General features: G+C 43.7%; 1 pseudogene; it reads left to right on the top strand.

Annotated features, from left to right (window-relative positions):
* The first annotated feature begins 4908 nt into the window (after nt 1-4908).
* Nucleotides 4909-5181, top strand: LOC124992406 (SRA stem-loop-interacting RNA-binding protein, mitochondrial-like; annotated as a pseudogene).
* Nucleotides 5182-12581: the final 7400 nt, after the last annotated feature.

Genomic DNA, 12581 nt, shown 5'->3' with positions numbered 1-12581 from the left:
GACTCCAGGCACTTACCACCTGCTGAGCAGGGAAGGTTGATGTGGGCAGCAGAGACAGGGCTTGTGAACACCATGCCACCCAGGACTCAGGGGGTGCCCTTGTCACCCCACCTGCTCGCTATCCTGAGTGTGGCTGCCTACCCACCACTTCCCCCTTGCTTCCTACTGGAAGTTGAGTTAATAAACCACAAGATCTGAGCACCTTCACTTGGTCTATGTGCTTTCTGTTTGGGGACCACTAGAATTGTTTCCAGGATGGTGTACTTGGAGGCTATCTCTAGATCAGGTCATTTCCTAGGATTAAGTGTTACAAACAATTTTAAAAACTTGACATACAACTGAGGAATGAACCCAGATGTCATGAATGACACCTGTCCGTGAGCAAGGGAGAGGACGGTGTGGACAGGGCTCTCTGAGGCTCCCTTGCAGACCCAGGAGGGGACTGAATATTTCCAGAAAGTTGAGCCACAGACAGTCGTCGGCCTTAGTGATCTTCATGCATAAGGGATAATCAGAGTGCCAAAATTGGGGTATTTTTTTTGCTTCATACCAAACAATACTGTAAATATTTCATTTTTTAAAGGAGACAGAGCCACCATGATCATCTACCCTTAGTCCTCAGGCAATTCCACTAGAGAAGGCTCCAGAATAAAGACTGAAGTTACATTCCCTTTATGAGGATGATTAAGAAGGGCCTTGGACCAATCTAGACACCCTTCAACAACTGAATGGATAAAGAAAATGTGGTATTCATATACAATGGAATATTACTCAGCTTTAAAGAAGAATGAAATTTTGGCATTTGCTGGTAAATGGATAGAGTTAGAGAATATCATGCTAAGTGACATAGGCCAAACCCCACTCCCCCCCAAAAAAAACAAAGGCTGAATGTTTTCTGTGATATGCAGATGCTAATTCATAACAAGAAGTTGGGGAAGCTAGGGAAGAACAGAGTCATTTTAGGTAGAGGAGAGTGAAGGGAAGGGAAGAGGTATGGGGGAAGGAAGGAGAGTAGAGTGAAACAGACAGTATTACCTCCTGTAAATATATGACTGCATGACGGATGTAATCCTACAGTATGTACAATCAGAAAAAGAGAGATTACACTTCACTTATGTATGACCTATCAAAATGTATAAGTGCATTCTACTGTCATGTACAACTAATTAGGACCAAAAAAAAGGCGGGGGTCTTGTGAAGGTAAACTACTCTAGAAGAGGGATCTACCCAAAATACTACTAAGACAGGACCTCAGAGGAAAACCTGGAAGCAGGAGAGCAGGAACTTAGCCCCAGGAAAGATGGGGTGCTTGGTGAGAAGGGGTGATGAGAACCCTTTTCTCTCTTTTTTCTCTTCATCCCTTACTACACTCTTCTCCCTTTTTCCTTAATAATTCCCCTTAATTTTTTTTTTGTAGGAATCAAATCCAGGGATGCTCTATCACTTGCTGAGCTACATTTTAAACTTTTTTAAATAAAAAAAAGAAATTATTATACAACTCTATTTTGCTTTTGAGACAGGGTCTCACTAAGTTGACCACGCTGGTCTCTAAATTACTATCCTCCAGCCTCAGCCTCCTGAGCCACTGGGTTTACAGGCATGCACCACCATGCCCAGCTAGTCCCCGTGATTCTAAAATGATCCTAGATTAGAGTTAAGGAAATAGACGTGGCTGAAGGTTCCGGAAGCTTTGCAAATGACCAATAAATATGATCTTCAACCCTCATTATTCATTCCAGAAAAGGGGATCAAAACCAATAGCACAAGTTCTTGGGAGGGTTTTAAATAAACTCTGCTTTAACCAAATAAGACACTCATAACTTGCTAGGTGGACCTGAAGATTTTAAAGGATTCTGATTTCAGGTTTGTTTTCTTTCTTTCTTTTTTTTTTTTTTTTTGTGTGGTGCTGGGGATTGAACCCAGGACCTTGTGCATATGAAGTTAGCACTCTACCAGCTGAGCTACATTCCCAGCCCAGGTTCGTTTTCTTATGATTGTGAAATAACACTATTATGCCAACCAAAGTTGCACGCATTTGGAAATTTAATAAAAGCACAATAGTCAGGATTTGTTGAAATCATGACCCAACACGGTCTTGTGAAATGAGTCCCTTGCCTTTGCCTTGGAACACTTGGAGGTTTCATTTGGAGAAACCAGAGTTGACAGCTAGCACTGTTTTGCTGTAGGAAATTATCCAGTCCCTGTGTTACCCAGACTCTCTGCCTGGCTTGGACTCCCCCACCCCACACCCCCACCCCAACCTGCTGTCGACATGTCTGCCAGAGTCCAACAATAGGGCTGAGAAGCTGTGGAAACCCAGGTCCCTTCCTTACTAGCAGCTCTTCTCTCCACGCAAGAGAAAATTGGGATTTGGAGATACAGCTAAGAGGCTGGTTCCCTCTGACAAGAAGCTGAAATGGCATCATTAAGAAATATTCAGACTGGAATGTTCACATGACCCCATCACCCAACTCTTGTTGAAGGACAGATTTTATTCTGTGCACTGGAAGGAATTTCCTATTCCCTTTATTTCTCAGGCTCCTCTGACTCCACTAGGAAAGACGTCAGTCAATGCTTGAAGCTTCTGTGCGACAGAAACCTCATAGGCATTTCTCTTGTGCTTTGGTCCGTCCATATCCCACCTCCAAAAGTGACCACTCCACAAGATGTCAGGGGTGCGGAGGGGTGAGGGCCGCCCTTCCCTAGATCTTGGAGAAATGTTGTAATAGTCCTGAATGTGAAGAGAGGAAAATCCCTAACCGTTTTCTGGGCAGAATTAGTGCAGGATGGTTTCTAGGATTTTCCTGGTCACCAGTTTCGTGACAGTCAGAGAAGTTTACTAAAACTTGCAAACCAAAGAGCAGGACCCTGTGAAACAGCAGCACTGGCCAAACCTCCTATCTTGGGCTTCTTTTATACACTGTAGTGGTATATTTTGCCTCGAGCCTTTGAAACTTACGAGCTGGGGTTTATGGCCAGCAGGGAGATCCAAAAACACAGGCCTGCCTTGAAATTCCAGTTTGTGTCTGCCCAGGAGCTGTTCTGGCTCCACAAGGACGGGGACAGGCTGGGAGCCAGAGCTGCGTGCCTGTTCCCGCCTGCAGATGATGATGTCTGGCACTGCCTCTCATTCACGTCCCTGAGCTTTGCCAACATGAATTCCTTCGGGAATGTCCCCACAAGGCACAATGAGAGGGCAATACCCAGGACACCCCGCCACTCACACTTCTGACTGGGAACACCCTGTTCTCAGCAGCCCAGAGAGAGGGAGGATAGGCTGGTGAAAAAGCCCCGGGAGCTGGGGACTTCTGAGATCCCCCAGGACCAGGGTTCCCCACCATCCATGTCAGTGACGACAGTGACCCCATTCCAGAGTGATACCCAGGAGCACTGCCTTCTAGGCCCCTGTGTCCGGCTAATGTGGCTGTGGACAGCCATGACAGGCACTTTCAATGCTAAAAGAGAGAAAGCCCCGGGCAAACTGGGACAAGGTGGTTATCCCACCTAGGTGATCCTGAGCCCGCCACCATTCCTCCTATAAAACCGCAGCCCTCATTCTACCAGGGGAAGGCAGAGCTCTTTGCATCCATCGCCCTGGGCTGCAGGCTGCCCCAGCAGATGCGAACTCTCAGGACTTCCAGCTCTGTGCCCGTGAAGGTGAGCAGGTCCAGAAGCAGGCATGGATACCTGCAGGTGGAGGGAAATCACACAGGCTCTGGGCAAGCACACAGAACAGGAAAGGGAACCCAGGGGTCTGGACAGAGCACCAAGGTGTCCCCTGGGTCTATCATCCTCTCATTTTGCAGACAGCACAGTGAGGTGCAAAGAGTAACCTGCCCAAGGGTAAAGAGCTTTCATTTTGCACACCTTGATTTCAAACTGGGACAGAAGAAACCCCTGCTGCTCTAGACCACCCTGTGTGCGGTGCCACAGCCACAGGGAACTGACAGGAAGGATCTGGGATTGTGGTCTCAAGGGTGTGGCTGTGAGGGCCCTGGGCATCTGGGGGGTCCTGAGGTCCAACCATGCTGGTGCCCTGATGTCAAGGTCAAACACAGTCCCTACTGGAACAACTCTGCAATCAGCCACGGTTAGCTTGAACCTCATTTCCTAGCCAAACCCCAAATTGCTATTTTCCTTTTTGAGCCTCAAGAACACATAATGGAAACCAGTGCTCCTTCCCCAGCAGTGCTGAGTCTGGCAGCTTATTGCACCAAAAAGCTAAAGGAAATTGGATGACAAGCGCACTCTGGGAAGTCTCAGTCCCTCCCACGTGGCACCCCCATTCAAGGTCATCAAGCTTGGGAGTTTCCCAGGACACAGTAAACCCAGTGACATGCTGGGCTTCCAGCCCAGCACAGTGAATGCCAGTAGGCCATTTTAGGGACTTCTCTCTACTCCCCACGACATCATCATTAGGAGTGAAGACATGGCCCCTTGTGGGAATATGAGGCTCCCAGATAAATGGTATTCATGGAGAAGTTTTCATGACAGTGCCAAATGCTTTTCTTATGCATATGTGTTTTGTTCAGCAAATAAAGCTGGGGGCAAAAAAGACTGCATGTGCAAATAAAAAGACTTTTAAGAGTTTTGAAATGCGTGTATTCTTGACCATTGTACCATAGTTACATAAAATGTTATCCCTGGGTACACCTATTGTGATGGCTGTTATTTTAAAAAATTAAAAATAACAAGTGTCGGTGAGGCTATGGATGAATTTGGAATTCTTGTCCATTGCTAGTGGGGATACAAAATGGCGCAACTGAATGGTTCATCCCTGTGATCCCAGCCACTCGGGAGGCTGAGGCAGGAGGATTACAAACTCAAGACCAGCCTGGGCAACTTAGCAATGCCCTGTCTCAAAATAAAATGAAGGAGAAGAGGTCATGGAGGTCCTTCAGTCTAAAGATGGCAGCCTCAGAGGCCAAAGGTGACCCGGCTCTGCGTACAGTATTGGTAGTTCAGTTGTTTTTGTCAGAAAAATTCCTTGGACCACGGTGTCGAGACAAAGAGACTGGCTTTCACAGAGGTATGGGTTGGATTCATTTTTCATCAGAAGAACTTCAGAAAGCAATACAACAGGAAAATCATATTTTTGATGGAATAAAGGTCCATGTTCAAGCTCAAAGATGAAAAATGTTGCAAGGCGATCAAACATCTGATAAAAAGAAGGATTTCTGATTATTTCCAATTAAATAAACTTAACTGAGAAAAATAAATAAAATAAAATGAAGGGGGGAAAATGACTGGGGATGTAGCTCAGCAGTGGAGTGCTTGCCTACCAAGGTCAAGACCTTGGGTTCAATTCCTAGTACTGTAATAAATAAATAAATATAGTGGGGTGGAGCTGGGGATGAAGCTCAGAAGTAGAGCAACCCTGGTTCAATCCCCAGTATAGTGGATTTAAAAAAAACACCCCAAACAAACAAAAAACCCTAACAATTACCAGATGATTCAGCAATTCCACTTCTAGATAAGAGAAATAAAAGCAGGGATTCAGACATGTATTTTCACATCAAAGTTCATAACAATATTATTCACAATAACCAAAAGATGGAAGCCATCCATCCATCAACAGATGAACGGGTACACAGAATGCGGTATGTCCATTCGACGGCTATTCTTCTGTTATAAAAAGGCAGGCTGGTATATGTGAGGCACTGGATTCAATCCACAGCACTGAAGGAGGCAAAAAAAGAATGAAATGTTGATGTACGTCGCAACATGGATGAATCTTGAGGACATTATAGATGTTATGCTAAGTATAATAAACCAGTCACAAAAGCACAAACACCATGATTCCACTTAAGCAAGGTACCTAGAGGAGTCCAATTCACAGAGAAAGAAGGTTGGAGGGTGGTGGCCAGGCCTGGTGGGAGGGAGATGGGGGAGTTGCTTAGGGGTGCAGAGTTTCAGTTTTGCAAGATGAAGAGTTTTGGACCTGGGTGGTGGTGATGGTCGCACGACAGTGGGAATGTCATAAACCAAAAAATGGCACAAATGGCGTATTTTACATTATGCATATACAGACACAATTTTAAAGAATCAAAGACCAAGATCAAAATCGTCACCAGGGAAACCTGGGGAAAGGGACATGGGAATTTTCTGTACTATTTTTGCAATTGGAAAGTGACTCTAAAATTATTTTAAGATAAAATTAAAATATAAAAACAGACAAACTATATAAAGGGGTAACAAGTGTTATTTATAAACACACAAGAAAAAATTATGAGGATATGCCAAATGTTTTAGGTCATGGAGATTGGGGTAACACTTTTTTTTTTTTTAACTATTTTCTGCTTTTCTGAGGACTTACAAAATGAACTCTATTATCACAATTAGGAGGGGGAAACCTACTTTCCTGAAGTTCCCTGCTACTTTTCTTGCAACGTGTAGACTGTGATTCTCTTTTAGATATTCAGGGACCAAAACAGTCCCATTTTAAGACCTCCAACAACATGCTCAAGGCTCAATATATTAAGACACAAGCAATTTTTTATTGAAGAAATTATAATACCATTTCCCCAATCAGCAGTGAAATGAAATCCAGACACCCCAATAGCTGCTAACGGAAACAAAAGGCTTCAGTCGCAGCTGATGCTCTGTTCTGCGCAGGAAAATGTCACTACCATGAGCAGACTAGGGGCCTTTGCTCTAGTGATCAGGAAGTTTTTCTACAACATTCAAACATAATGTTGGGACTTTGGGGTCTTTTATCAGACTTCTCCACTCTTTTCCATAGCCCACCCCAAAACTGCAGAGAAAGGTTTTCTCCAGAGGGAAACCACAATGACAAAGTTTGACCAAAATCCTCATCACCCAGCTATGTGGTTGCTTGAGGTTGATTGTGTCCCCAGATACATTGGGGTTCTAACCTCAGTATCTCAAAATGAGACCTTATTTGGAGATGGTGATCTGTTACAGACTGCATGATTGTGCACCCCACCACTTATATTTCAAAGTCCTAACCCCCAAGACAATCATATTAGAAATCGGAACTTTTAGGAGGAAATTAGATTTAGATGATGTCATGAGGCTGGGACCCTCTTGAGGGAATTAGTGCCCTTGTAAGAAGAGGAAAAGACCAAAGCTTCCTCTCCCTGTTATGTGAGGACACAGGAAGAAGGCAGTTGTGTTGTTCACAAGCCAGGAGGAGGACCCTCACCAGAACCCCATCATGGCAACACCCTGACTGTGGATTCCCAGTCTTCACCCAGTCTGTGGTATTTTGTTATGGCAGCCAAATTGACTGAGACAGGATATTATTACTGAGATTATCAAGTCAAGATGGGGCCTTTTGGGTGAACCCTAATTCAATATGACTAGTTCTTATAAAAAGAGAAATTTGGAGGCATAGGCACAGAGGAAAAAGGATGCAGAGGTTCAAGGAGAATTCCATGTACAAACCAAAGGAACACCTGAGGCTACCAGCAGCAGAAAGTGGCCTGCCACAGATTTCTCCCACGGCACGCAGGAGAAATCTTCCCCGCAGACCCCCGATCTGGGACTTGCAAGCTCCAGAACTGTGATCCAATGTGTTATCAGTGCTCCCGAAATTCAAGTTACTTTGTTACTGCATCCATGGCCTTCAACTCACCTTTCCAGCCAGCTGCTTTCCTGACAAACCCACTTCTGTCCGCCAAAGGGGAGGCCCAAAGCCTTTGAATTCAGCTCCTGTTAAAGTCTCCTTCCAAAGCTCTGATCTACAATTGCCATTTTTTCCCCACTTGTACCTCAAAGACACAAATTCATCATCTGTGTGGTTTTCTCCTGCCCTTTGCTTTATTGTTTTCCAAACTTGTGGATATCTTACCAAAACAAACTAACTCCTAAGTGCTAACACCTACCTAGAAACCCTCTCCCCCAGTTGCAGTTCCACAATAGGATTCCATGAACTCTACACGAAGAATACAAATAATCCAATCAACAAATGGGCTAAGGAAATGAACAGACACTTCACAGAAGAAGATGTACAAGTAATCAACAGATATATGAAAAAATGTTCAACATCCCTAGTAATAAGGGAAATGCAAATCAAAACTACCCTAAGATTTCATCTCACCCCAATTAGAATAGCAATTATCAAGAATACAAGCAACAATAGGTGTTGGCGAGGATGTGGTGAAAAAGGAACACTCATACATTGCTGGTGGGGTTGCAAATTAGTGCAGCCACTCTGGAAAGCAGTGTGGAGATTCCTCAGAAAGCTTGGAATGGAAACACCATTTGACCCAGCTATCCCACTCCTTGGCCTATACCCAAAGGACTTAAAATCAGCATACTACAGAGATACAGCCACATCAATGTTCATTGCTGCTCAATTCACCATAGCCAGATTGTGGAACCAACCTAGATGCCCTTCAGTTGATGAATGGATAAAGAAACTGTGGCATATTTATACAATGGAATATTACTCCGCAATGAAGAATGATAAAATTATGGCATTTGTAGGCAAATGGTCGAAATTGGAGAATATCATGCTAAGTGAGATAAGCCAATCTCAAAAAACTAAAGGACGAATGATCTCGCTGATAAGCGGATGAGGACATATAATGGGGGGTGGGAGGGGCTAGCATTAGGTTTAGGGTTAGGTTTAGAGTTAGGCTACGGAGAGCGGTAAGAATGAAGGAAAGAAGGACTGTGTAGAGGGAAAAGAGGGGTGGGAGGGGTGGGGGCGAGGGGAAAAATAAAATAAACATCATTACCCTATGTAAACGTAAAAAAAAAAAAAAATAAAAAAAAAAAATTAAAAAAAAAAAAAAAAAAAAAAAAGAACCTAAGGGCAGAAGGATATGTGACCCTGTAGGGACTTTTCCAAACAGCTGGTTACCCAGCCTTGCAAAGTCCCAGATCAGGGTGCCTGGATCCCACCCTGGGAACATAGATGGTGGCCCAAACTCACAGCTTGTGGCCTGGCCCATAATCAAGAAAATTCACAGCCCATAAGGGAAAATGGAGAAGATGGTTGGTGGGTACCAAGAGGATCATGAGCCCGACTCCCTAGCAGGGTGGAGGAAAGGCCCTTTCCTTACCTGGATCCTGTGGGACTCCTGCCCGTGCATGTTGAAATGTGAATGTTGCTTCTTTGGCCTTCCTGGGAGGTAGGACATGGGACTGGCAAACAATTAGCTATGCCCTTTCCTCTCTGAACTAGCAAATTCTTTAGTAATGTCAGCACACATCAGGTCCAGCCACAGGACAGAGCTTAAAACCAGGAGATGTCTATTCGTGCAGTATTCAACCAACATTTGCAAAGCACCTAATATGTTCAGGCACAGTTGGATACTGGGAATGCAATATGAGATATTCCTACGCTTGCAAAGCACATTGCTGGGGGTGAGTGACTCTCCTTATAAGAACACCAATCCTATTGGATTAGGACCCCACCCTTATGACCTCATTAAGCCTTGATTGCCTCCTTAAAGAACCTGTTTCTGAATATGGTCATATGGGAGGTTAGGACTTCTACATAGGAAGGGAATTCTGTGCCTTCTACATAGACACAGAATTCAGGACCTAATAGATGGAGTCTATTTCATTTCATTACATTTGGAAATGAGGAAGTTCCTGGTGATGCTAGAGAGTAATTTCAGTGAAGCAATGGAAGAATCCAGAATGCAGCAGTGCAAGATGAATCAGACATTAAGAAATTGAAATCAATTTTGATTTCAATAAGCTTCAATTCAACATTTCTAATAAGTTTGGGTAAATAGAGATGAGAAGGGAAGAACAAGAGCGGATTCTAGCCAACATGTCAGGTCAGGCTAGGGTAGCACTGGAGTGATTTAGGTCCTTTAGAAAGGCTCGTGGAATATGGTTTTGTGGGGTTTCTGGGGTGAATCACATGCAGTCCTTCTAAGGACAGACTAAACTTCTAATTCTTTGTCCATGACTGTCCATCCACTGAAGTGGCTTTCTGTGCTACCGAAGAGGTATCCTATGAGGCTTGTGGAAATCAAAGACTGATCTTCAGAGTAATTTGTGTAGAGATGAGAATAGGGGCATGTTGCTCCACACCTTTGTAAAAATGAGAGCAGTCTCAGAGCAAAGGCTCTCAAATGTTAAATAGAGTAAAACAATGGGCACAAAATGCATTTGACATATTAAAATGGATACTTGGAGAAAAAGTCAAGCACAGATAGCAAAGACAAGCATGACTGTGATTGTCAGAGAAAGTCTAAGGAAGGAAGAAGATGGTTTATCAGTGGAGGACAGAGGACCTGCCCTGTCACTCACAAGAGCAGGGGACATGTTGAAAAGGTCAGTATGCTGGACAATGAGTTTCAAGCATCGTGGCTAACATGTTACATTTAGATGGAAGAAAGCCTGGTCACCAGGGAAATTTCTGTGAACACTTGCCAGAGATTTTGAATGACGAGCTCAAACTAAGAAGTTTTGGCATTTGCTCTGGTTCTTCAAGGGAGGTTTAAAAAATAAAAATAAAAAGCACACACATGTTTGAGAAAAAAAGAGTCACTGATCATGGAACACGGTGTTTCTATTATAACCCAGAAAAAAAGTATCATTATTTGCAGCAGAAAATGTCAACTTATTTTGAGACTTGGAAAAAAATACCCATTTCAAAACCAAAAGTGCAGAGAAGGCTAATTTGTTTTCTTAACATCAGTGACGTTCATACTCAGTTCATCCCACAAAAGCAGAGAGTTGACCAGATTATTTTATGCCTGAAGACTAAAGTGATTGGTAAATGTCAAATACTTTTAAAGAACTCCAGCTATGATTCATTTCTCAAAAATGACAATGCTTTGACCTGCAGCTAACTTTCTGTCACAACAATTTTTGGGGAAAAAAATTATTTACTGCCCTCGATTACCAGAGTCTATTTTGCCAGATACAATTCCAAATGACCTGGAGTCATTACTATATTTTTAAAATCCACCCACAAAGGAATTGGATTTGCCACTATTGGTAACAGTCAAAAGGACATGATGAACTAGAATTCTTTGGAGAAATAGTTGATTCCAGGGTCAGGACAAGGAAAATACTAGATGAGCCTGGAGCATCTGGTAGTTTCAGGAGTTAAGCAAATGCTCAAGAAACGAGGGAAGGAAAGCATGTAGAAGGGACCCAGTAGCCAGCTCACATGCTGAGTGATATTGTGTGCCTGCCACATAATCCCTGACATGATGTGGTAAGAAGGTACGACCCCTCTGTGACATTGCTTACAAATATCCACAGCTCCAGTCTCGTCATGAAGAAAATACAGACAACCCAGGCCGGGGGACACCCAATAGGATACAGGCCAGTTCTTCTCAAGATTCTCAGGAGAAACAATACAAGACTGGCCAACCATCTCAGACCACAAAAGATGAGAAGAAGACATGACAACTAACTGCAATGGAGTATTCTGGATTGGATCCTGGGGCAGGAAGATCTCACAACATTCAGATAAAGTCTGGAGTTGAGTGCACAGTAATGCCCCAATGTCTTTTTTTTTTTTTTTTTTTTTGACGAATGTTACCCAGTTGGGTGAGATGTCAACGATGGGGGAAACAGGACGAGGGGTATTCAAGAACTCTCTCAACTTTCTGCAACTTTTCTGTAAAACTAAAATTATACCAAAATAAAAAGTTGATTTTGCTCTTTTTTAAAGATGAGTTCTGTGTCAGTCAGCTTTCCATCAGTATAACAAATAACCGAGAGCATCAATTATAAAGAAAAAAGTTTTATTGTGTCTCACAGTTTTAGGGATTTCAGTCTATGATTGATTGACCCTGTTGCTTTGAGCCTGTGATAGCAGATCATGATGGGATTGTGGACTGAGCCAAGCCTTTCTGCTTATGACTGGGAAGCTAAAGAGGAAGAGGAATGGACCAGGACGTTCCATGGTCCTCCTCAATATATACTCCCAATGACCTCAAGACCTCCCCTAGGCCCCACCTGCGAAAACTTTTATGACCTCCCAGTGGTACTGGGACCAAGCCTTTAACACAGAGGCCTTTGGGGCCATTCAAGATCCAAACCATAGCAAACCCCAAGGGCAAAACAGAATTCCACATAAGCATTTTGAAAAATGGTAGTAGCAATAAAACAGGTGTTCAGTCTCTCAAGGGGATGAACTCAACTCCAGTTTTTGTTTTTGTGCTCCTGGTGTTGTTCTGGTGTGGGATCAGTCCCTCAAGAGGAAAGCGACTTTTTTAACTCTTTAATGCCGATCCCAGCTGAGAACTCAGATTTCTGACTACAGAACAGCACAATGCCGCCTCAGTGCAACAGCTGGTATTTCTACAGCACTCTCCTGTACCAGACAGTTGTGTCTTGTGTAAACTATTCACTTATCACTTACACTCTTAGCCCCAATCCCTATGTTGCAGAGGGTTCCTGATTTGTATGTCTTCCACTGCCAAATGGCAATAATGGAGAGAGTGGGTGTCAGTCCTCCCGTCTGGAGTTTGTAGGAAGGTCCTTGCTAGACCTTCATCTTTGGAGCACTCAACACAGTAAGGCGTGAACCAGAGGTAGAACTGAGGGGAAACATGAATAGCCTTTGGGGGTGAGAGGAGAGTGCAGTCCAGGGAATGCCCAGGCTGGGGTTTGGGCCCGAGGAAATCTGTGATGCT

Source organism: Sciurus carolinensis, chromosome 9 (assembly GCF_902686445.1).
Source record: "Sciurus carolinensis chromosome 9, mSciCar1.2, whole genome shotgun sequence".
NCBI lineage: Eukaryota > Metazoa > Chordata > Mammalia > Rodentia > Sciuridae > Sciurus > Sciurus carolinensis.
Note: the sequence above shows the minus strand (reverse complement) of the source record. Positions and strands in the feature narration are given on the sequence as shown.